Source organism: Pinus tabuliformis, chromosome 8 (assembly GCF_031772625.1).
Source record: "Pinus tabuliformis cultivar Carrire ecotype Pingquan chromosome 8, CPIR1, whole genome shotgun sequence".
Lineage (NCBI taxonomy): Eukaryota > Viridiplantae > Streptophyta > Pinopsida > Pinales > Pinaceae > Pinus > Pinus tabuliformis.
Genome location: NC_142294.1, coordinates 1,703,546,946 through 1,703,569,103, shown reverse-complemented (window position 1 = coordinate 1,703,569,103; position 22,158 = coordinate 1,703,546,946). Strand labels below are relative to the sequence as shown.

The 22,158-nt window shown below is 35.6% G+C and overlaps 1 pseudogene; it reads right to left on the bottom strand.

Moving 5' to 3' along the window:
• Positions 1–219: 219 nt before the first annotated feature.
• On the bottom strand, positions 220–19,312 carry LOC149242809 (polyadenylate-binding protein 2 pseudogene; annotated as a pseudogene).
• Between the last annotated feature and the right edge of the window lie 2,846 nt (positions 19,313–22,158).

Here is a 22,158-nt window from a genome sequence, read left to right as displayed (position 1 = left end):
ATGTTTTTTTAGAATATATATGTTGAACTCATATATTAATTCTTTATATCACTAATAATAATAATCATTTCAAATATAGTTATAATTTAATTAATTCTTATGATTTTTTAAATTTTAGCAACATGGGATTTGTAATGAAATAAGTGTTTTGATGGCCCGCAGAGGTTTGGTCACGTGGCTAGCGGACAATCTGCTAAGTCATTTGTGCTGCTCTGCATGTCACGAGTTCGAGTCTCGTCGTAACCGAGGGCTGCTCTTGCGGGCTGGACGGTTCCTCCTAAAGGTTATAGTGGCAATGGGTGGTTTTCGACCCCATGTAACGCGAGTACGATACCACTGTCGTTGCCGATTCTGCTAGTCAAAAAAAAAGAAATAAGTGTTTTGATGCTTATTATATTCCTATCATCATTTGCCAACTATTTATCATGTTTCACCATTTTCAATTCATCTTCACTCTTTAGAAAAAAAGAGAGGCATGACATATGCATACATATGAAACACTTGGCACAATCTTGCATATTCAAATGGATTAATAACAATGATGATAGCATCATATGAAAATCAAGAATTTTAAGTACTCTTGATTGCAATATAAATCTTCCATGCAAAATATGGTTGTCAATGTTTTAGTAATGTGATAGTAAATCTCAAAGAAACAAGTCAATTAATATGAAAGTTAATCACTTTATTATTGCAAGATTGATGTTTACTATCATATAATTGAGTATTAAGCATCATCACATGGCATATAAATAAACATGAAAAACACTTAAGAAACTAAAGAAAAAAATATAATTCCTTATATGTTCATGAGGATCTTAATAATAATTCTGTGAAGCACTTAAACTATTTAAATAATGATAATAATTAGAAATGTAGACACCAAATGTACACAAAATCTTTTGATTAAAAGGATCTTCTGATTAAAAAATGAAGTAGATGAAGTCCCAAAACTAGAATATCTCTTTTAGGATGAATATAAACACTTATAACCCATTTTAAAATCTATCATAATAATATTATGGGATAAAAATATAATTTATACATGCTCAATAGAAAATGTTTGAGGTCACCATATTTTCTTGAGATGAACAATATGTTGACGTGTTTTCCTTTTCCATTGACATTTGTGCTTGGATTGAAAAAAAAATGTGTCCTTTTTCATTATGTGTAGGATACTTTTAATGGTGGGCTTATTCTCTTCGTTGGTGCTCTCTTTGTTGGTGCCTGAGAAATATAAGATCCTTTCAACTTTATGGGTGCACTTGTGGAAATAGACTCTTTAGTAATCCACTTTGTTTCTATGGATATGATTTTTGTATGTACATTTTAAATGAGTCGATCTATGGGTGATTTTACAAGTTCCAAGTTTCTAAAGATGTTGTCTAACAGATGTGTGCACTTGGATTTATCGATTATTTAGATGTTGAAATTTTATTTCTAATCAATCCCTAGTCATAGGCTTGTGGTCATAGTCCCTAGTCATGGGGTGGTTGGCCTAAGCAACCAAGTTCTTATCAAACTGTCAAATCTAATAATGTGCACACATCAACAATGAGAAATGAGTGGCGAGAAACAACCAACATGACATGAAATGGAAATGAAGTGGCCCAATGAGATGATGACACATGGAAGTGACATGCACAAGATTAAATGTGGTGGTCACATGTACAAGATGAAATGTGGTGGTCACATGTACAAGATGACATGTGGTGGTCACATGTACAAGATGACATGTGGCGGTCACGTGTACAAGATGACATGTGACACCCTGCAAATGTCTAAATAACTCCTATATTCTTGGATCATCTAGTATCTAGATAGTGCAAGATACAAAATGACAACCATTGGAAGATTGACCACTTCCATTCTTCTTGAAATATAGTATTTAAGTATTTTATTGTGGTCAAATTTCGTTTACATCCCTTAACTCCTGGATTCCTAGATAGTTGGATGGCTTAGTGAGCCCTTGTGCTCGAAATCCAAATTCAGTCCTTGTGAGTGCCCTTAGATTTACCAGATACTCTGAATATCCATGTATTCAATCTCTTTTAATATTTTAATCGGGATCCATTCTAAATTAAAACTTGCAAATAAACAAACTTCTAGCCTCTTAGATCACTAGATATCCGAATGACTTCGAGTTTTGTATTTTTTTGCTTTTAGGTTTATTTGTTAGATCCTGGTTGTTTTATCCAAGGGCTATATACATTAAAGACCTTTGCAAAACTATACCTTGGTGCTAGTCCCAAGACTGCCACATTGAAACTGCAAGATAGAATCAGAACCTTCCACATGTTATATTTTGTTGCATCATCTCTATCATGTCACTGCCACATCATATTACATGCCATATTTCTGCCACTTATCATACCATGCCGTTACCATGTGTGACTCAAAAAGTGCTACTTGGTCACCTAAAAGGGTTAAATTTTCATACCATGTGTCTCATCTGTAAGGTGCCACATGTCATCCTATGAATGCCACCACCACGTGTCATCATATCATTAGGCCACATCATCTCCTTGTCATGTCATGGTAGCCTACTGCTCATTTCCCATTACTTTTTTGTTCACATCGTCAAGCCTAATAATTCGGTAAGCACTAAATTTCTTAGGCCAAGCACCGAGTGACTAGGGGTTGTGACTAGAAGCCTTACCAACCATTACTCGTTACCTTTGTATTTCCACCTTTTAAAATTTGGTATTGGTCTAATGGTGGGCCCATACCAAAATCATGATTAGCTGGAACCATGCTTGAAATGCCAAAATTCAACCTTGGTTTTATTTTTATTCGTGGGGAGTTATATGGAGTTACATATATCATTGGAATGGTCTTGGACAGGAATATCTAGTTAAGAATCTAGTTTTATTATTGCCTTCAAAGATATTACCTTCGTCCTTTACCTCAAGCTAGGCAACAACACACATACAAAACATCAATGATAACACACTTACCAAGCTAGACCCCTTGAACTTCAAACTTGACATCAATGACATAAACTACCAACATGCTCAATAACCTCCCTCTTTGGCATTGATAGAAATTCCACCAAACATTGTTGGTCCTAGATGCTAGCACCACCAATTGGAAACACTCGAAACATTGCTTTTGATGAGCCAATGGTTGATCACTTTCCCCCTTTCTCACTCTCCATATTCAATATCTGTGCATACATTTCATTCCATCTCCAATTTTTTCTTACTCTCCCCCTTTGACATCAATGGAAAAGGGATTAGTTACTCCCCCACTGAACATTTTTCTCCTAAAAAGATATAAAATGATGTTTATATTAATTTGTTGCTAATAAGCTTCCCTAAATTTAGTTCTTCTTGAGTGACTATAACCATATTTGTACATATTTAGATGGTTTCCCTCATTTCTTGTGATGAAAAATAATGAAGAGAAGAGTGAGATATTACTCCCAATTTTTTCCTTAAATAATCAAAAGATTATTGTGCAAGAGGTTTAGTGAAGATAACAACAACTTGTTTCTTGGTTGAGACATCTTCTAACTTACAATTCATCAACCAACTGTTCTATATGAAAATGGTACTTTAGGGGGATATTCTTGGTTTTAGAATGAAGAATAGGATTTTTTGAATATCCTAATTGCACTTGTGTTATCACATATGATTGGAATGGGTTTATCATAAGTAACTTTCATATCTGAGCATAGCCTTTGCATACTAATATGGAATTATTTATTTCCACCTATCCATTTTCATTTGATTTTTTTCTAAAAACCCATTTTGGTGCCAATGCCATTTTTATTTATTGGTCTTGGAACCAATTCCCAAGTCTAATTTTTCTCAACCTGATCCAATTCCTCATTCATAAATTTTATCCAATGCTCATATTGACTTTCCGAATGAAAATATTTTGGTTCAATCATGGATAACACAACAATGTCTGTTTGGCTTAGGCTATTCATTAATCTTCTTCAAGTCAAAAACTCTACTTCCTCATCTCCAACAATCTAATTTGAGGGATGATGATGTTGTACATACCTTGAGGGAGTTTTTGGGTCAGATAATTATGCCTGTGATTCTTCCTCTTCTCTTGATTCTTCAAGGTGTTTTACTTCATCTTCACTATTAGTCTAATCCGTTGGATGATAAATCTCAACTACCTTCTTTTGAGAGGCAATTCCTTATCTACATTTACATCAATGCAGTTTGTTATTTTGCGTATTCTTTTACTGTAACACTTATAACCCTTGCTCTTTTTGAATGGGGCTTCTATCCCATACAACTCCCTTTTGTTGAATTTCAAAATATGGTCAAAATATAGGTGTCATAGTTAGCTATTTTAGCATGTGGTACCAACGCTTGGTCCTATGGGGTAAATAATGAATTTTGGTGCTAAAGGTTGTAATCCAAGTTAAGAAGAATATGTGTACTATAATTTACAATGCTCACAAGGTCTTGGATCTAGATTTTTATAGAATATAGTCACATCATATCGTTTTATGGAGTCCAATTTAAGCCCCAAAGATCCAAGGAATCAAGCTATATATAGGTCATCCATGAAATATTTATGCTAAGAAAAAATTAAAATTATATAGGTTGAGACTTGGTATTACCATATTAATTGATCGATCTAATAAGCATACTAGAAAAAGTAAATAATCTCACAATTATTGATTCACCCCCTCCACCCTTCAACTATTCCTTATTCAAACAATTGGTATCAAATCCAAGTTCCTTAAGGAATATTCTAATCACTAGAAGGTAGATCTATAAGGAATTATGTCTAGGAAAGAGAGTCAAGGGGCTCCTCTTCTCTCTTAACTAGCCTTCTTCACAAGAAAAGAGGGAAACTACCCAAATAAGTGCAAAAATTGCTAAATATTAAAGATCAAGTTTCCAAGGAATAGATAGGCCTACATGAATCTCACCTTATTGCAATGTAATCAAAAGGGAAGATTAGTTACAAGGGGAGTATCCAACATATTTTCCATTCATGTCAAAGGGGAAGAATGACTAGGCGTTGGAATAATGAGATTCTTTGTGGTTCTTGATACAAATATATTTAGGGGGAGAGAGTGTATTTAAATTATCAATAGAAAATAGGGAAGAGTGAGAAAATCAACAAAATTTGAGTGGGCAATCAATAGTAGAATCATTGTGGACAAAGTGCCATTAATGACCTAGAATGTTTGGTAGCTATGATTGGTGGCGTTTCTATAAATTCCAAAAGGGGAGATTGTTAGGAAAATGGTTTTCATTGATGTCAAGTCTAATCATTATTGTCAAGTGAACCGGTGAATATAAGTTTAGGGGTAGTTTATTAACAGTTTGGTGAGAGTTTTTTAATGAAGAGATGGAGCCTATATCTAAGGTGATTTTTATCTTAGTCAATTGGTCAAACACATCTGTGAAGTGGCCAATTGGATAGACCTCTAAGATACATTTGAAATGCTATATTACACAGTCAAAATTCCAAATGGTTAATGCAAAAATGGTTTAACATTTAATTTTTTGAATAATAATGCACACATATAAGATATTTGGATTGTTGTAAAAAAATTAGGACTTGGGAGAATCTAATGATATCTAGATTGTTGGAAGAATATGAGACATCTGATGTGAACGAACATTTCTTAATTTCGTATGGGAACCAGATGAAAGAGTAATTCGAACTCATCGAAGGGATGCAAGATATCATGGCATGCAACTTGATAAACGTTTTACAAAGGAAACAAACAAAGAACACACTTAGATGTCAAATTGATATCCATACAAGATTGATGAAGTAGTCAATGATGACTGAGAAATGGGCCCTTTGAGTGTGTAATATCTGAAGGTATTTGAACATCTTCTGGTTTTGGGGTGTACACACATTGCCACCTTTGAAAATGCTTAGATTTTGTATTTAATGAAGAATTGGTCAAATTTCCAGCACAATCACTTAAAAAAAAACTCCCTAAATAGCAAATTTCAGGTAGAAATAATCAAAGTTCAAGATTCTAATTGTTTTTGGTTCCATGATAAAAATTGTATCTAGCTCATCAATCTATCTAATGATCGGGGACTTTGTGCATATAGGCCAAAAATTAAATGAACAATATCTATATTTTAGGAACAAAAGGTTGAACATTGGTTGAATTAAGTCATTGGTCTAGCTCATGGCTCTATGGAAGAGTAATTGACAAGGAAAGGGCTATAGATTTTAGCATTGTAGGAAATTTGGTTTTAATCAATTACAGTGGAATTTGGTTTAAATTAATTACAGTGCAATGAGTTAGTGAATGAATGAAGGTGTGTAAGTTGAGATAATCTCATATTGAGCAAGAGTGGTTAATTTTAATGGACAACAATTATGAGAGCTAAGAATTTATTCCTGAATATATGATAGAGACGTCTTTCGCTCTAAGTATGAAAATCCATGAAGAGTGATTTGAAAGGTCGTGTAGGTATATTCTTGCATAACAAGGAGTTGGTGCTGATAAATAGGAAGTTGGTGCTTCCTTCAAGTTGGTGCTTAAAAATCAGCAAGTTTGTTCTTGAAGAGAGAATGGAGGTTGAAGCCTTTAGTAGGTTGCAGGCTACATAAATTGATTTAATATGAACTTGTAGCTTTATTTTTTATCAAAATCAAAAATAATTTGCAGTTTTTCCAATTATGTTTTCACGTTAATATCTTGTGTCGAGATTGCATGAGACCGATGTAGTATTATTTACCATTGTGTTGCTAAGTATTTTCACTTAGAGCAATTTTTTGCGTCATATCTTCATGAATGTTTTATTTCAACAATAATTTTTATTTTAATATGTGCAAGAAAGAAAGTGTAAATGTCAATAATCCTAGACTACAATTTAATGCACATATTCACTATTTCAAAAAATCATATTTAAATTAATTTAGGTCTTCAAAATATATCCACAAACATTCTATGTGTGTGTGCATGTGCACCCTTGTGCATGTTCGTGTGCATGTGTGTGTGCATGTCTGTGCACCTGTGTGCATGTGCATAATTCTACCACGCCTCCATCATCCATCTTCCACATCATTTAGTCCCAACCCATGAGCTCACATGGAATTATCAGAGATTTTGAATGCATTGCATCAATATTTTTGTGATATTAGAGGGGTCTGTGTAAATGCTATATGAAAGAATCAAGTCTTGTAGCATCCGACACAAACAATAGGAGATCGATCCACCATTTGAAGAACTTGCATCAACATATTTCACTTGGTTAGACATCTATAAAAAACACAAAAATGTTTTTTTCAAAGTAAGGCCAAAGCATGAAGCAGCTAGCATGAAAAATGGCACCTCCAAGGAGTCAGTAGATTAGCCACCATTTCTCAAGCAACATGCAGACATCAAGGCAACCAAATACCATCATGTAGGCATATGTATGATGTATGAGTAAAAATATACAAGTTAGAAACAAAAATATGTCCTAATGGAAATGTGAATCAAACATCTCCAAAATGAGATATCCTAATAGAAATATGAATATATGAAGAAGACATAGTTTAATGTATCCTAGTTGAATATATCCTAGTTGAATCTAGTCATGCTCCAAAGCCTAGAAAACATATATAAGAAGATGGATCACAAAAATAATTAAAGTATCTCTTGCAAGTACACACAAACAATCGTTGAGTGTACTTGCAAGCAAACAACCAATAAACTATGGACTAACCAACTAATAACAAAGCACTACTTTCTAGTTAGCACTAAATCAAATTCTAAAATCAGTATCGAGTTGGAGTGCTATGAACATTACTAATTAGAAAATCAGTATCTCTTTATTATTGCAAGATTGATATGAATTGATAAATAATATTACCAGCATATGCAATGGTGATCTCAACCCATATTTTTGCTCATTCCTCAATATATCTCTATAGGTTTTGATAGCAAAATAAAAACATAACTTCACTATCTTTCTTTACATGAAAGAAATAAATCCATGTCCCAAGGCCATGTTTAAATATCAATTTTTAAGAGCAATGACCATAATTAATGAAGCAAACTAAGTAATATATATATATATATATATATATATATATATATATATATATATATATATATATATATATATATCACAATCAAAATATAACTAACCACTAAGAAGGAAGCAAAGTAACTAGATAAACACTAAGAAGCACCAAACTAATATGATGCAGGTGGTCTTTGGCCATTAAATATCGATTGGTTTTGTCCCTAACTTCCACGATTGTACATGGAGACACGGGGAAAAGTAGTTGGTACCATGTTGTTGGGTCCCTATAATACTAGTGATTACCCCATTACTATTGTAGTTATACCCCTTATTTATATTGTTGTGCCCCTATTACCCCCATATTGTTACTATTGTGCCACATAGAAGCCCACTATTGTTATTGTTGTGCCCTACAATATTATTGTTATGTAGGCTTTGATTGTATTGGGACCACTTAGACTACTATATATAGAAAGGAGGTATTTTCATTTGTATCATCCAAGAATTGTTCATTTATGTAATGTAAAGGAGGTTGCCCCCTCGAAGAGGCTGAATTCTAAGGCGTAGATCTCTCTTTTCTATCTTTTTGTGAGCTGGTTTCATAACATTTGGTATCAGTGCTTTGGATTCTAGGGTTTCGCTGCTCCAAACAGGTCATCGTGGCATTTTCGCTATAACTTTTTTTCTGTGACGTTTCAGAAGTCGCAAAAAAAACCCATTTCAGAAGAGATCGCGCTGAACCTCGGGTCCGAATTTGCAGAACTTTTTGCATGATATTTGCGGAGATATGATCTGAGGAAGTTGTTATTTTTGCAGACTCCTGAATTACATTCAAAACAGGTGACTTGGGGAAAATCGTGTTAGGCCCCTATACTACTAGTGTAACCCCTTATTGTTATTAGTATAACCCACTTATTATATTGATGTACCCATGTAGTGCCCATATTGCTACTATTATGCCACATAGAAGCCCACCATTGTTACTGTTGTGCCCTACAATATTATTGTTATGTAGGCTTTGATTGTATTGGGACCACTTAGACTCCTATATATAGAAAGGAGGTATTTTCATTTGTATCATCCAAGAATTGTTCATTTATGTAATGTAAAGGAGGTTTCCCCCTCGAAGAGGCTGAATTCTAAGGCGTGGATCTCTCTTTTCTATCTTTTTGTGAGCTGGTTTCATAACATTTGGTATCAGAGCTTTGGATTCTAGGGTTTCGCTGCTCCAAACAGGTCATCGTGGAATTTTCGCTATAACTTTGTTTCTGTAACGTTTCATAAGTCGCAAAAAAAACCCATTTGAGAAGAATTGGCACTGAACCTTGGATCGGCATTTCAGATCTTTCGCGCGATATTTTCAGAGATATGATCTGCGTAAGTTGGTCTTTTTGCAGACTCCTGAATTACACTCAAAACATGTGACCTGGGGAAAATCGTCATAACTTTCTTTCTGAGGATCGGATTGAAATTTCGTCAGAAGGTACAGAAAGAGGGAAGACTTTAGTTTCGGTTTATATATTTTTTAGAGTCAAAGGTTAAAACAGTGACACGTGGAACTTCATACAAGTTCGCTCTACTGAACTAGTCTATAATCAGGTCACTGCGGGAGAGTGTGCATAACTTTTTCTTGGAGAATCAAATTTGGATCAGACTTGTGGCATTGGAAAGAGGACACAGAGGGCTACTACAAGTTACAATTTCAGAACTTAAAGATCCGAAAGTACAGAGTTACAGTCATTTCAAGGTAGAGCTCCTAAAATCAAGAAAAAGCAAGATGAGGAAGTTTGATGGCAAGGATCCGGTAAATTGGATACTTCAGATGGAGCAATATTTTGATATACATGGTGTACAACTGTTACAAAAGGTATGTATTGCATCTTCATATTTAGAACCAGATCAATTTTTATGGTACAAAGGGCTTTGTTCTCGTAAAAAACTTGTTACGTGGTCAATTTTCACGGAGGAAATGATAGCACATTATGAGGATATAAAGAGCAACACCTTCTTTAGAGCAACACCACAACAATTGGAAAGAGTAAAAGGGATTTGTGACATAATGGAAAGAAAAATTATGGAAACCAGGAAGCATACCCCTCACAACTATAAAGATGGAAGTGTTGTTTCTCCCAGCTTTCCACAACCTACAAGGGTTACACCACAACAATTGGAAGAAAAAAGACAAAAAGGGCTTTGTTACAATTGTGATAGAAAATGCACTAAAAGTCATAGGTGTGCTGAGAAGAAATTATTTTACATAGAATATGAAGAGGAGGAAGAAAAGGATCAATAAACATCAAAAGAAGAGGATATACGTCAGGACACCACCCCAGAGAAAGAAGAAATGAATCAGACCATATCTTGTAAAGCATTGGCAAGAATTACCACTCCTCAAACTCTCAAGATAGAAGGACATATCAAGAAGAAAAAGGTGCAAGAAGTGAAAGATCACATCGAGGAAGAAGAAATGAATCCAACCATATCTTGTAATTCAATGGATGAAATTACCACTCCTCAAACTATCAAGATAGAAGGACACATCAAGAAGAAAAATGTTCAAGAAGTGAAAGATCACATCGAGCATCAAGAAATGAATCCGACCATATCCTGTAAAGGACTGGAAGAAATTACCACTCCTCAAAAGATAGAAGGACATATCAAGAAGAAAAAGGTTCAAGTAGAGAAAGATCATATCGAGCATCAACAACAAGTTCTCCAACTTTTAAAGGATAACGCCACTTCGGTGCAAAATCAAATCAAACAACAGGTAGATCAACATCGTAGTGAAAAATGTTTTGATGTGAGTGATTGGGTATTTTTACTGCTATATCTCAAGAAAGCTATTTATGAGAAGGAAATGTTGGCAATACTACATGCACTTAAAAAATGGCGACCGTACCGAATGGGAAGACGCTTCAAGGATGAGGATGTGGAAGCATTGTTTTGTGCTATTTATATCATCCAACCAAATTGGATAAACGAAGCAACGTATAAATGGAAGAAGAACGAAGAAGTATGGCCACTTATTCAAAAGTTGCAAAAGATCCCAATTCAAGCAATATTGCCAGAAATTGAAGAGGAAGGAAAAATCATATTGGAACCTGGAGCAGTCACAGAAACAAGAACCCGACAGCTACGAAATCGATCAATTTCAGAGTATCTCATCAAGTGGAAGAACTTACCCGCTGAATATTCCACATGGGAGGACAAGAATTTTATATAGAAGCGTCAAGAACTACTCAAGCGTTGAGGACAACGCTTTTTGAAGGAGAGGGGCATGTTAGGCCCCTATACTACTAGTGTAACCCCTTATTGTTATTAGTATAACCCACTTATTATATTGATGTACCCATGTAGTGCCGATATTGTTACTATTATGCCACATAGAAGCCCACCATTGTTACTGTTGTGCCCTACAATATTATTGTTATGTAGGCTTTGATTGTATTGGGACCACTTAGACTCCTATATATAGAAAGGAGGTATTTTCATTTGTATCATCCAAGAATTGTTCATTTATGTAATGTAAAGGAGGTTTCCCCCTCGAAGAGGCTGAATTCTAAGGCGTGGATCTCTCTTTTCTATCTTTTTGTGAGCTGGTTTCATAACAAATCGTCATAACTTTCTCTCTGGGGATCGGATTGAAGTTTTGTAAGAAGGTACAGAAAGAGGACAGACTGTAGTTTCGGGTGGGTGTTTTTCAAATCCAAAGGTCAAAACAGTGACTCGTGGCACGCCGTACAAGTTCGCTCTACTGAACTAGTCTATAAGCAAGTCACCGTGGGAGATTTCACATAACTCTTCCTTGGAGAATCCAATTTGGCTCAGACTTGTGGCATTGGAAAGAGGACGCAGAAGGCTAATACAGGTAGAAATTTTAGAATTGGATGATCCGAAATTACAGAGATACATCAGATTCAATATCAGGCTTCTATAAATTGAAAAAAGGTGTGTAGTTTTTTTTTGTTTTTTAATTTTTGTGTAAGCTTGGTTTAACGGAATTCAAAGGGCATAGTAAAGCATTATTATCGGTAACTGATGCCCCGAGGAAAGAAAATGCAAACACCTAGTAAGGAACCTGAAAGCTCTAGCATGACTCATGAAGAAGAGGAAGAAATGCTACGTGATATATCAAAATTACAAGAACAAGTGCAACAAATGTCACGCTCACAAAAGCTAACAGAAGCTAAGATAAGTGGCGTGGAATCTAAGATAAATGGTGTGGAATCTAAGATAAAGGGCATGGAAGCTAAGATGGATGATTCGAACACAGATTTGAAGAGAGACATGGCAGATTTGAAGATAGATATGAAGACAGACGTGGAAGAATTGAAGAAGTTGCTACAAGAAAGGGTCACTAATGGTGAAAAGGTAGTAAAGGAAACTCATGATGAGAACAAAAGAAATGTTAATCATGATTCCATAGACTCTAATGTTGGATCAAAGACTCACCATGTTCCAAAAATCGATATGAGGAAGTTTGATGGCAAGGATCCCGCCACATGGATATTACAAATGGAGCAATTCTTCGATCTCAATAATGTGCAAAACACACAAACGGTACGTATGGAAAATTTATATTTGGAACCAAATCAGTTTGTATGGTATCGATGGCTTTGTTCTCGTAAACAATTTATCACTTGGACAATTTTTACGGAAGAATTGATAGCACATTATGAGGATACAAAAAGTAACACATTTTTTAGCCAATTGATAAGTCTCAAACAAAAGGGTTCAATAATGGAGCACATTGAGGAGTTCCAAAAATTGAACATAAGGGTAAAAGATATTCCAGAGGAGCATAGGATTGATGTGTTCATAGGGTCTTTAAAGGATAATATCCAACATGATGTGCGCCTTTGGGAACCTGATTCATTAGAGAAGGCATTCAGGTTAGCAAGAAAAATGGAAAGCAAAATTATGGCAAGTAGGAAGCATACCATTCACAACTATAAAGACGGAAGTGTTGTTGCCCATAGTCTTCCACAACCTACAAGGTTGACACCACAACAATTGGAAGAAAAAAGAGCAACAGGGCTTTGTTACAATTGTGATAGCAAATACACAAGAGGTCATAAGTGTGCTGACAAGAAATTATTCTACATAGATTGTGAAGAAGAAGAAGAAAAGGAGCAAGAAAGGTCAAAAGAAGAGGATATATTCCAGGAACAAAGCCTAGATGAAGAACAAATAAATCCGACCATATCTTGTCATGCATTGGCGGGAATTACCACTCCTCAAACCATCAAGATAGAAGGACAAATCAAGAAGAAAAAGGTAATAGTGTTGATTGATTCAGGAAGCACCCACAATTTTATTAATTGTAGGGTAGCAAAAGAATTGAATTGCTTCCTATATCCAGCACCAGAGTGTCAAGTGATGATTGCAAATGGAGGAACAATAAATTGCTCTGGAAAGTGCCATAATATCAAGCTATCCATGGGAGAATATGTATTGACTAGCCCAATGCTTTCCATTCCAATGGGAGGTGCGGATGTTGTACTAGGAGTCCAATGGCTACAATCCTTGGGTACAATAGCTTTTAATTTTCAAGAAATTTTCATGAAATTTTTTGTGGAAGGAAAGGAAGTTGAATTAAGGGGTATTGTAGGGAAACCAGGAAAGATAATCAGCTCTCATGGTATGACAAAGCTTCTAAAAAAGGAGCAAAGAGGTGTAATTGCACAATTATTCTCGCTAGATGTTTCCACATTGGAATCATCTATTTCTCCAGATCTCCAAAAAATCTTGGACAATCATTCCAAGGTATTTGAGACTCCCAAGGGTCTCCCACCTATGCGTGATCATGATCATGCTATTCATCTGATTCCAGGAAGTGTTCCTCCAAACATCAGGCCGTACAGATATCCCTATGTCCTAAAAAGTGAAATTGAACGTATGGTTGCAGAAATGCTAGAGGCTGGTATGATTCAACCGAGTCAAAGTTCTTTCTCAGCTCCAGTAGTATTGGTGAACAAGAAGGATGGATCATGGCGCATGTGTCCAGATTATAGGGAGCTCAACAAGCTCACTATTAAAGATAAGTTCCCCATTCCTGTTATTGATGAATTACTAGATGAATTGCATGGATCAATTTACTTCACCAAGTTGGATCTTCGTTCGGGATATCATCAAATCAGAATGAAGATTGAAGACATTCCAAAAACGACATTTAGAACTCATGAGGGTCATTATGAATTTTTTGTCATGCCTTTTGGCCTTACCAATGCACCTTCAACATTTCAAGGTTTGATGAATTCAATTTTCAAACCATTCCTTAGAAAATTTGTGTTAGTATTTTTTGATGATATACTAATCTACAGCAAGTCTTGGAAGGATCATGTTGAACATGTTGACAGGGTGCTACAACTATTGGAGGAGAAACAATTATATGCAAAAAGATCCAAATGTTTCTTTGGAGTCCAGGAGGTGGAATATTTGGGTCATATTGTATCTCATGAAGGAGTTAAGGTAGACCCTAGCAAAATTAAAGCCATTAAGGAATGGAAAATCCCCACATCCATAAAGCATCTGTGAGGATTTCTTGGGTTGACAGGGTATTATCGCAAGTTTGTTAAGAATTATGGGAGAATAGCAGCACCTCTAACAACATTATTGAAGAAAGATTCATTTTCATGGACTCCGGAAGCAACAAAGGCCTTCGAACATCTTAAAGAGGCAATGTGCCAAGCACCGGTCTTAGCTACACCGGACTTCACAAAAACCTTTATTGTGGAATGTGATTTTTCAGGAAATGGAATTGGTGCTGTTCTAATGCAAGATGAAAGACCCATTGCTTTTGAAAGTCGTCCAATCAAGGGAAAGTTTTTAAGCAAAGCTATTTATGAGAAGGAAATGTTGGCAATACTCCATGCACTTAAGAAATGGCGACCCTACCTAATGGGAAGACACTTCAAGGTAAAAACGGATCATGATAGCCTTAAATACTTTTTAGAACAAAGATTATCCTCTGAAGAGAAACAAAAGTGGGTCACAAAGATGTTGGGTTATGACTTTGAAATCATCTACAAAAAAGGGAAGCAAAATGTGGTGGCAGATGCACTCTCAAGAAAGGATGAGGATGTGGAAGCATTGTTGTGTGCCATTTCTATTATCCAACCAGATTGGATAAACGAAGCAAGGGAGGAATGGAAGAATGACGAAGAAGTGTGTGCACTTATTCGAAAGCTACAACAAGATTCCAGTACTTCTGATACATTTAGCTGGAAAAATGATTCGTTATGGTACAAAGATCGCTTATACCTATGTAAGAATTCACAGCTAAAACAAAAGATTCTTATGGAATTGCACACTTCTCCCTTAGGAGGGCACTCAGGATTTTTAAAAACTTACCACAGGGTTAAGAAAGAATTTTTTTGGGATGGCCTTAAATCAGATATTCAAAAGTTTGTGGCGGAATGTTTGGTTTGCCGGCAAAATAAAGTTGAAACAATTAAGACACCGGGTCTATTACAACCTTTATCCATTCCAAGCCAACGTTGGGAGGAGGTTTCAATGGATTTTATCACAGGTTTACCCAAGTCTGAGGGAAAGAGTGTCATCATGGTGGTAGTTGACAGACTTACCAAGTATGCACACTTTTGTGCATTATCACATCCATTTAAAGCCAGTACAGTTTCTACTGCATTTATGGAAACAGTTCAAAAGCTACATGGAAACCCAAATATTATTGTAAGTGACAGAGATCCCATTTTCACTGGAAATTTTTGGACAGAATTATTTTCTTCTCTTGGTACTCAGTTAGCTCATAGCTCATCTTATCATCCTCAATCTGATGGGCAAACTGAGATAGTAAACAAATGTTTGGAAGGATATCTTCGTTGCTTTGTATCTGATAAACAGACACAATGGGTCAAATGGTTGCCTCTGGCTGAATGGTGGTATAACACTTCCTTCCATACAGAAACAAAAATGACCCCATTTATGGCACTTTATGGGTATCAACCACCATCCATCACATCATATTTAAGAGAAAATTCTAAGGTTCAGGCAGTGGAACATCACATCGAACATCAACAACAAGTCCTCCAACTCTTAAAGGATAGCCTCGTGTTGGCACAAAATAGAATGAAACAACAGGCAGATCAACATCACAGTGAAAGAAGTTTTGATGTAGGTGATTGGGTATTCTTACGGCTACAACCATATAATCAAATGTCCCTAAAGCAAGCTAAGAAGGATAATAAATTATCACCAAAGTATAATGGTCCATACAAGGTGTTGCAAAAGATTGGTACTATGGCATACAAATTGGAGCTTCCTGCAGCTTCTCGATTGCACCCAGTCTTCCATGTTTCATGTTTAAAGAAGGTTATCGGTGACAAGCTCCCAATTCAAACAATATTGCCAGAACTTGATGAGGAAGGAAAAATTATATTGGAACTGGAAGCAGTCACAGAAACAAGAACTCGACAGCTACGAAATCGATCAATTTCAGAATATCTTATCAAGTGGAAGAACTTATCCGTTGAAGATTCCACATGGGAGGATGAGAATTTTATGCAGAAGTATCCTGAACTACTCAAGCGTTGAGGACAACACTTTTTTGAAGGAGAGGGGCATGTTGGGTCCCTATAATACTAGTGATTACCCCATTACTATTGTAGTTATACCCCTTATTTATATTGTTGTGCCCCTATTACCCCCGTATTGTTACTATTATGCCACATAGAAGCCCACTATTGTTATTGTTGTGCCCTACAATATTATTGTTATGTAGGCTTTGATTGTATTGGGACCACTTAGACTACTATATATAGAAAGGAGGTATTTTCATTTGTATCATCCAAGAATTGTTCATTTATGTAATGTAAAGGAGGTTGCCCCCTCGAAGAGGCTGATTTCTAAGGCGTGGATCTCTCTTTTCTATCTTTTTGTGAGCTGGTTTCATAACACATGCCAACTGGATGATATAATGTAGGATGATGTCTGGGAGGCGGTGGTATGATGCCAATTGGATGATATGATGTAGGACCCCTCGGAGTTGGTACCATGGGAATTGGATGATATGATGTAAGACCTCTTGGAGTAGGCACCATGCCAATTGGATGATATGATGTAGGACCTCCACGATTGTAGGTAGGGACGCCGAGACAAATTGTGGGTTCCATACCCATACCTCCTCGATTGTACATAGGGACACCCGCACAAACTCTTGGTTCTATATTGGCAACTGGATTAGGAAACTCTGAGAAACGAGACTGTAGCTTCTTTTTTCTCTCCTCTTTTTGTTGAGCCAAAGCAACATAAAGAGGCTTGCCCAGGACAACTTTCTTATCCATTTCTGCCAAAGCTCGGGATGCTTCATGAGGAGATGAGAATGAGACAAATCCTGAACCTTTACTGTGTCCATGCAAATCCCTCATTACCTTGCATGAAGTGATAGTGCCATAAATAGAAAACAATTCTCTCAACTTGTTATCATCAATGCTATCATCCAAATGTTTTAAATAAAGATTTGTTCCAGATTGCTCCTTCAATTCAGATTTCTTGAGTGCTTTTCCAACGTACCATTCTTTGCCTTGAATTTTCTTGCCATTTAAACTATCAACACACTTTGCTGCATCATCTGCATTCTCAAAATTGACGAATCCAAAACACTTTGACTTTCCCGCATCATCTCTCATGACTGCCACACTGATAATTTTTCCATACTCATCAAAGTATTTCTTCAAATCCTCATCGTTCATTGTCTCTGATAAATTGTTAACAAAAACATTTTTAAACTTGGATTCCGGCTCTGGCTGTCGCTCCTTTGTTTTCATGAGTTTTGTTTTTTCTCTCTCTTCCTTTTTCATAAATGGGGCAACATAAACCTGTGTATCGTTTATCAACTCACGATTCATACATTTAATTGCATTTTGCGCCGCTGCTTCGTTCTCAAAATGCACAAATCCATATCCTTTGGATTGTCCTGATGCATCTATTGCAATCTTAGAAGAGAGAATGGGTCCGAAAACAGAGAATTTGTGATAGAGGGTTTTATTGTCTACTGCTTTGTGAAGATTTTTAATAAATATGTTTGCAGATCCAGAGTTGTGGATGTTGGGGTCACGGTGTGAGTACATTATCCGAATAGGCTTTCCATTAAGGGGTGTAAAATTCAAGCTGCGTAATGCCTCGCTGGCATTTTCAGGGGTGCATATGCGAAGCCTTAGTCAGGGCATCCCAGAGAAGCCTTGGTCAGGGCATCTCTGCATATGCGAACACTGGCCACGGGGCCAGCCAATCTTCTCCAATGGTAATGGGAGAAGTTAATGTTAAGTCGGCGCTATTGGCGTTAAGGTTAAGTCAGCCCTGTTGGGCCTTTTAATTTGAATAGAAAAGCCACTATGACCAAGAAAATTTCTGGAGTTGAGCACGTCAAGGTTTAAAGATTAAAGAGAATGTAATTAAGTAAAATAAATAATATTTCTTAAATTAAGAGATTATAATTATTTTATTATTTAATAGATGAAATATCTAATTTAATAAAATTTTTTTTTTTTTTTAATTATGGTTTTAATAGGTATAATTTTGAATTAAATTATAAAACAATAAAATTAGTTTTATTTTATTTAAAATTTGAATTAAAGAGTTTGTTAGTTTATATTATGTATATACGATGTTTTTGGAATAAGGCTTTTAGATTTTGAATTTTAATTTAATTATTAATAATTATTATGTTTATAGAAATTTAACCTTTGTAGAATATTATAGAATGTCTTTGGTAGTATACACAAAATAAAACTCAGTGTAGTTATGTCTTTTTCCCTTTTAATTAAAAAAATGCAATATGAAATGAATTATGGTTTTTTGGGCATGTGGCACTTAGAACCTATTATGTTTTTTTGGGCATGTGGTATTCAGAACCCATGGTATTAGCCCATGGTATTGTAGGGATTTAGCCTACAAAAATGTCAATAATTATTATGTAGATAGTAGGGATTTAACCCCCTCATAATATTATAGAATATCTTTGGTAGTATACACAAAATAAAGGTTTTTGTCCTTTTAATTAAGCACAAAAATTAAAAAAAAATGTCCTATGAAATGAGTTATGGTTTTTGGGGCATGTGGTATTGAGAACCTGTGGTATTAGCTTACAAACTAAGAGTTTTCGTGATAAAGTGGGGTGGACCTCCATAGTTAGGAATCTTCTTACATGTTTTTTAGAATATATATGCTGAACTTATATATTAATTTAATAATAATAATAATAATAGTAATATAGTTATAATTTATTTAATTCTTATGATTTTTTAAATTTTAGCAACTTGAGATGTATAATGAAATAAGTTTTTTGGTGCTTATTATATTCCTATCCTCATTTGCCTGTCATGTTTCACCATTTTTCAATTCCTCTTCATTCTTTACAAAAACAAGAGGCATGACATAAGCATACATACGAAACACTTGGCACAATATTACATATTCAAATAAATTAATAATAATAGTGATAGCAACATATGAAAATCAAGAATTTTAAGTACTCATGATTGCAATATAAATCTTCCATGCAAAATATGGTTGTCAAATATTAGTAATGTGATAGTAAAATCTCAAAGAAACAAGTCAATTAACACAAAAATAAATCACTTTCTTATGGCAAGATTGATGTTTTGTTGGGTCCCTGTAATACTAGTGATTACCCCATTACTATTGTAGTTATACCCCTTATTTATATTGATGTACCCATGTAGTGCCCATATTGTTACTATTGTGCCACATAGAAGCCCACTATTGTTATTGTTGTGCCCTACAATATTATTGTTATGTAGGCTTTGATTGTATTGGGACCACTTAGACTCCTATATATAGAAAGGAGGTATTTTCATTTGTATCATCCAAGAATTGTTCATTTATGTAATGTAAAGGAGGTTGCCCCCTCGAATAGGCTGAATTCTAAGGCGTGGATCTCTCTTTTCTATCTTTTTGTGAGCTGGTTTCATAACATTTGGTATCAGAGCTTTGGATTCTAGGGTTTCGCTGCTCCAAACAGGTCATCGTGGAATTTTTGCTATAACGTTTTTTCTGTGACGTTTCAGAAGTCGCAAAAAATACCCATTTGAGAAGAAATAGCGCTGAACCTTGGGTCCGAATTTCAGAGCTTTTTGCGCGATATTTGCGGAGATATGATCTGAGGAAGTTGGTATTTCTGCAGACTCCTGAATTACATTCAAAACAGGTGATCTGGGGAAAATCGTCATAATTTTCTCTTTGGGGATCAGATTGAAATTTCGTAAGAAGTTACAGAAAGAGGACGGACTGTAGTATTTTTTTATGTGTGTTTAAGATCCAAAGGTTGAAACAGGCACTCGCGGAAAGTCGTACAAGTTCGCTGTACTGAACCAGTCTAAAAGCTAGTCACTATGGGAGATTTCACATAACTCTTCCTTGGAGAATCCAATTTGGCTCAGACTTGTGGCATTGGAAAGAGAACACAGAAAGCTACTATAGGTAGTAATTTCAGAATTGGAGGATCCGAAATTACAGAGATACATCAGATTCAATATCAAGCTTCTATAAAGTGAAAAAAGGTGTGTAGTTTTTTTTATAATTTTTGTGTAAGCTTGGTTTAACGGAATTCAAAGGGCATAGTAAAACATTATTATCGGTAACTAATGCCCCGAGGAAAGAAAATGCAAACACCTAGTAAGGAACCTGAAAGCTCTAGCATGACTCATGAAGAAGAGGAAGAAATGCTACATGATATATCAAAATTACAAGAACAAGTGCAACAAATGTCACGCTCACAAAAGCTAACGGAAGCTAAGATAAGTGGCGTGGAATCTAAGATAAATGATGTGGAATCTAAGGTAAATGGCGTGGAATCTAAGATAAAGGGCATGGAAGCTAAGATGGATGGCATGGAATCTAAGATGGATGGCATGGAAGATAAGGTGAATGGCATGGACGCTAAAATTGATGGCATGGATGATAAGATGGATGAATTGAAGAAGTTGCTACAAGAAAGGGTCACTAATGGTGAAAAGGTAGTAAAGGAAACTCATGATGAGAACAAAAGAAATGTTAATCATGATTCCATAGACTCTAATGTTGGATCGAAGACTCACAATGTTCCAAAAATCGATATGAGTAAGTTTGATGGCAAGGATCCCGCCACATGGATATTACAGATGGAGCAATTCTTCGATCTCAATAATGTGCAAAACACACAAAAGGTACGTATGGCAACTTTATATTTGGAACCAAATCAGTTTGTATGGTATCAATGGCTTTGTTCTCGTAAACAATTTATCACTTGGGCAATTTTTACGGAAGAATTGATAGCACATTATGAGGATACAAAAAGCAACACTTTTTTTAGCCAATTGATAAGTCTCAAACAAAAGGGTTCAATAATGGAGCACATTGAGGAGTTCCAAAAATTGAACATAAGGGTAAAAGATATTCCAAAGGAGCATAGGATTGATGTGTTCATAGGGTCTTTAAAGGATAATATCCAACATGATGTGCGCCTTTGGGAACCTGATTCATTAGAGAAGGCATTCAGGTTAGCAAGAAAAATGGAAAGCAAAATTATGGCAACTAGGAAGCATACCGTTCACAACTATAAAGACAGAAGTTTTGTTGCCCATAGTCTTCCACAACCTACAAGGTTGAGACCACAACAATTGGAAGAAAAAAGAGCAAAAGGGCTTTGTTACAATTGTGATAGCAAATACACAAAAGGTCATAAGTGTGCTGAGAAGAAATTATTCTACATAGATTGTGAAGAGGAAGAAGAAAAGGAGCAAGAAAGGTCAAAAGAAGAGGATATATTCCAGGAACAAAGCCTAGATGAAGAACAAATAAATCCGACCATATCTTGTAATGCATTGGCGGGAATTACCACTCCTCAAACCATCAAGATAGAAGGACAAATCAAGAAGAAAAAGGTAATAGTGTTGATTGATTCAGGAAGCACCCACAATTTTATTCATTGTAGGGTAGCAAAAGAATTGAATTGCTTCCTATATCCAGCACCAGAGTGTCAAGTGATGATTGCAAATGGAGGAACAATAAATTGTTCTGGAAAGTGCCATAATATCAAGCTATCCATGGGAGAATATGTATTGACTAGCCCAATGCTTTCCATTCCAATGGGAGGTGCTGATGTTGTACTAGGAGTCCAATGGCTACAATCCTTGGGTACAATAGCTTTTAATTTTCAAGAACTTTTCATGAAATTTTC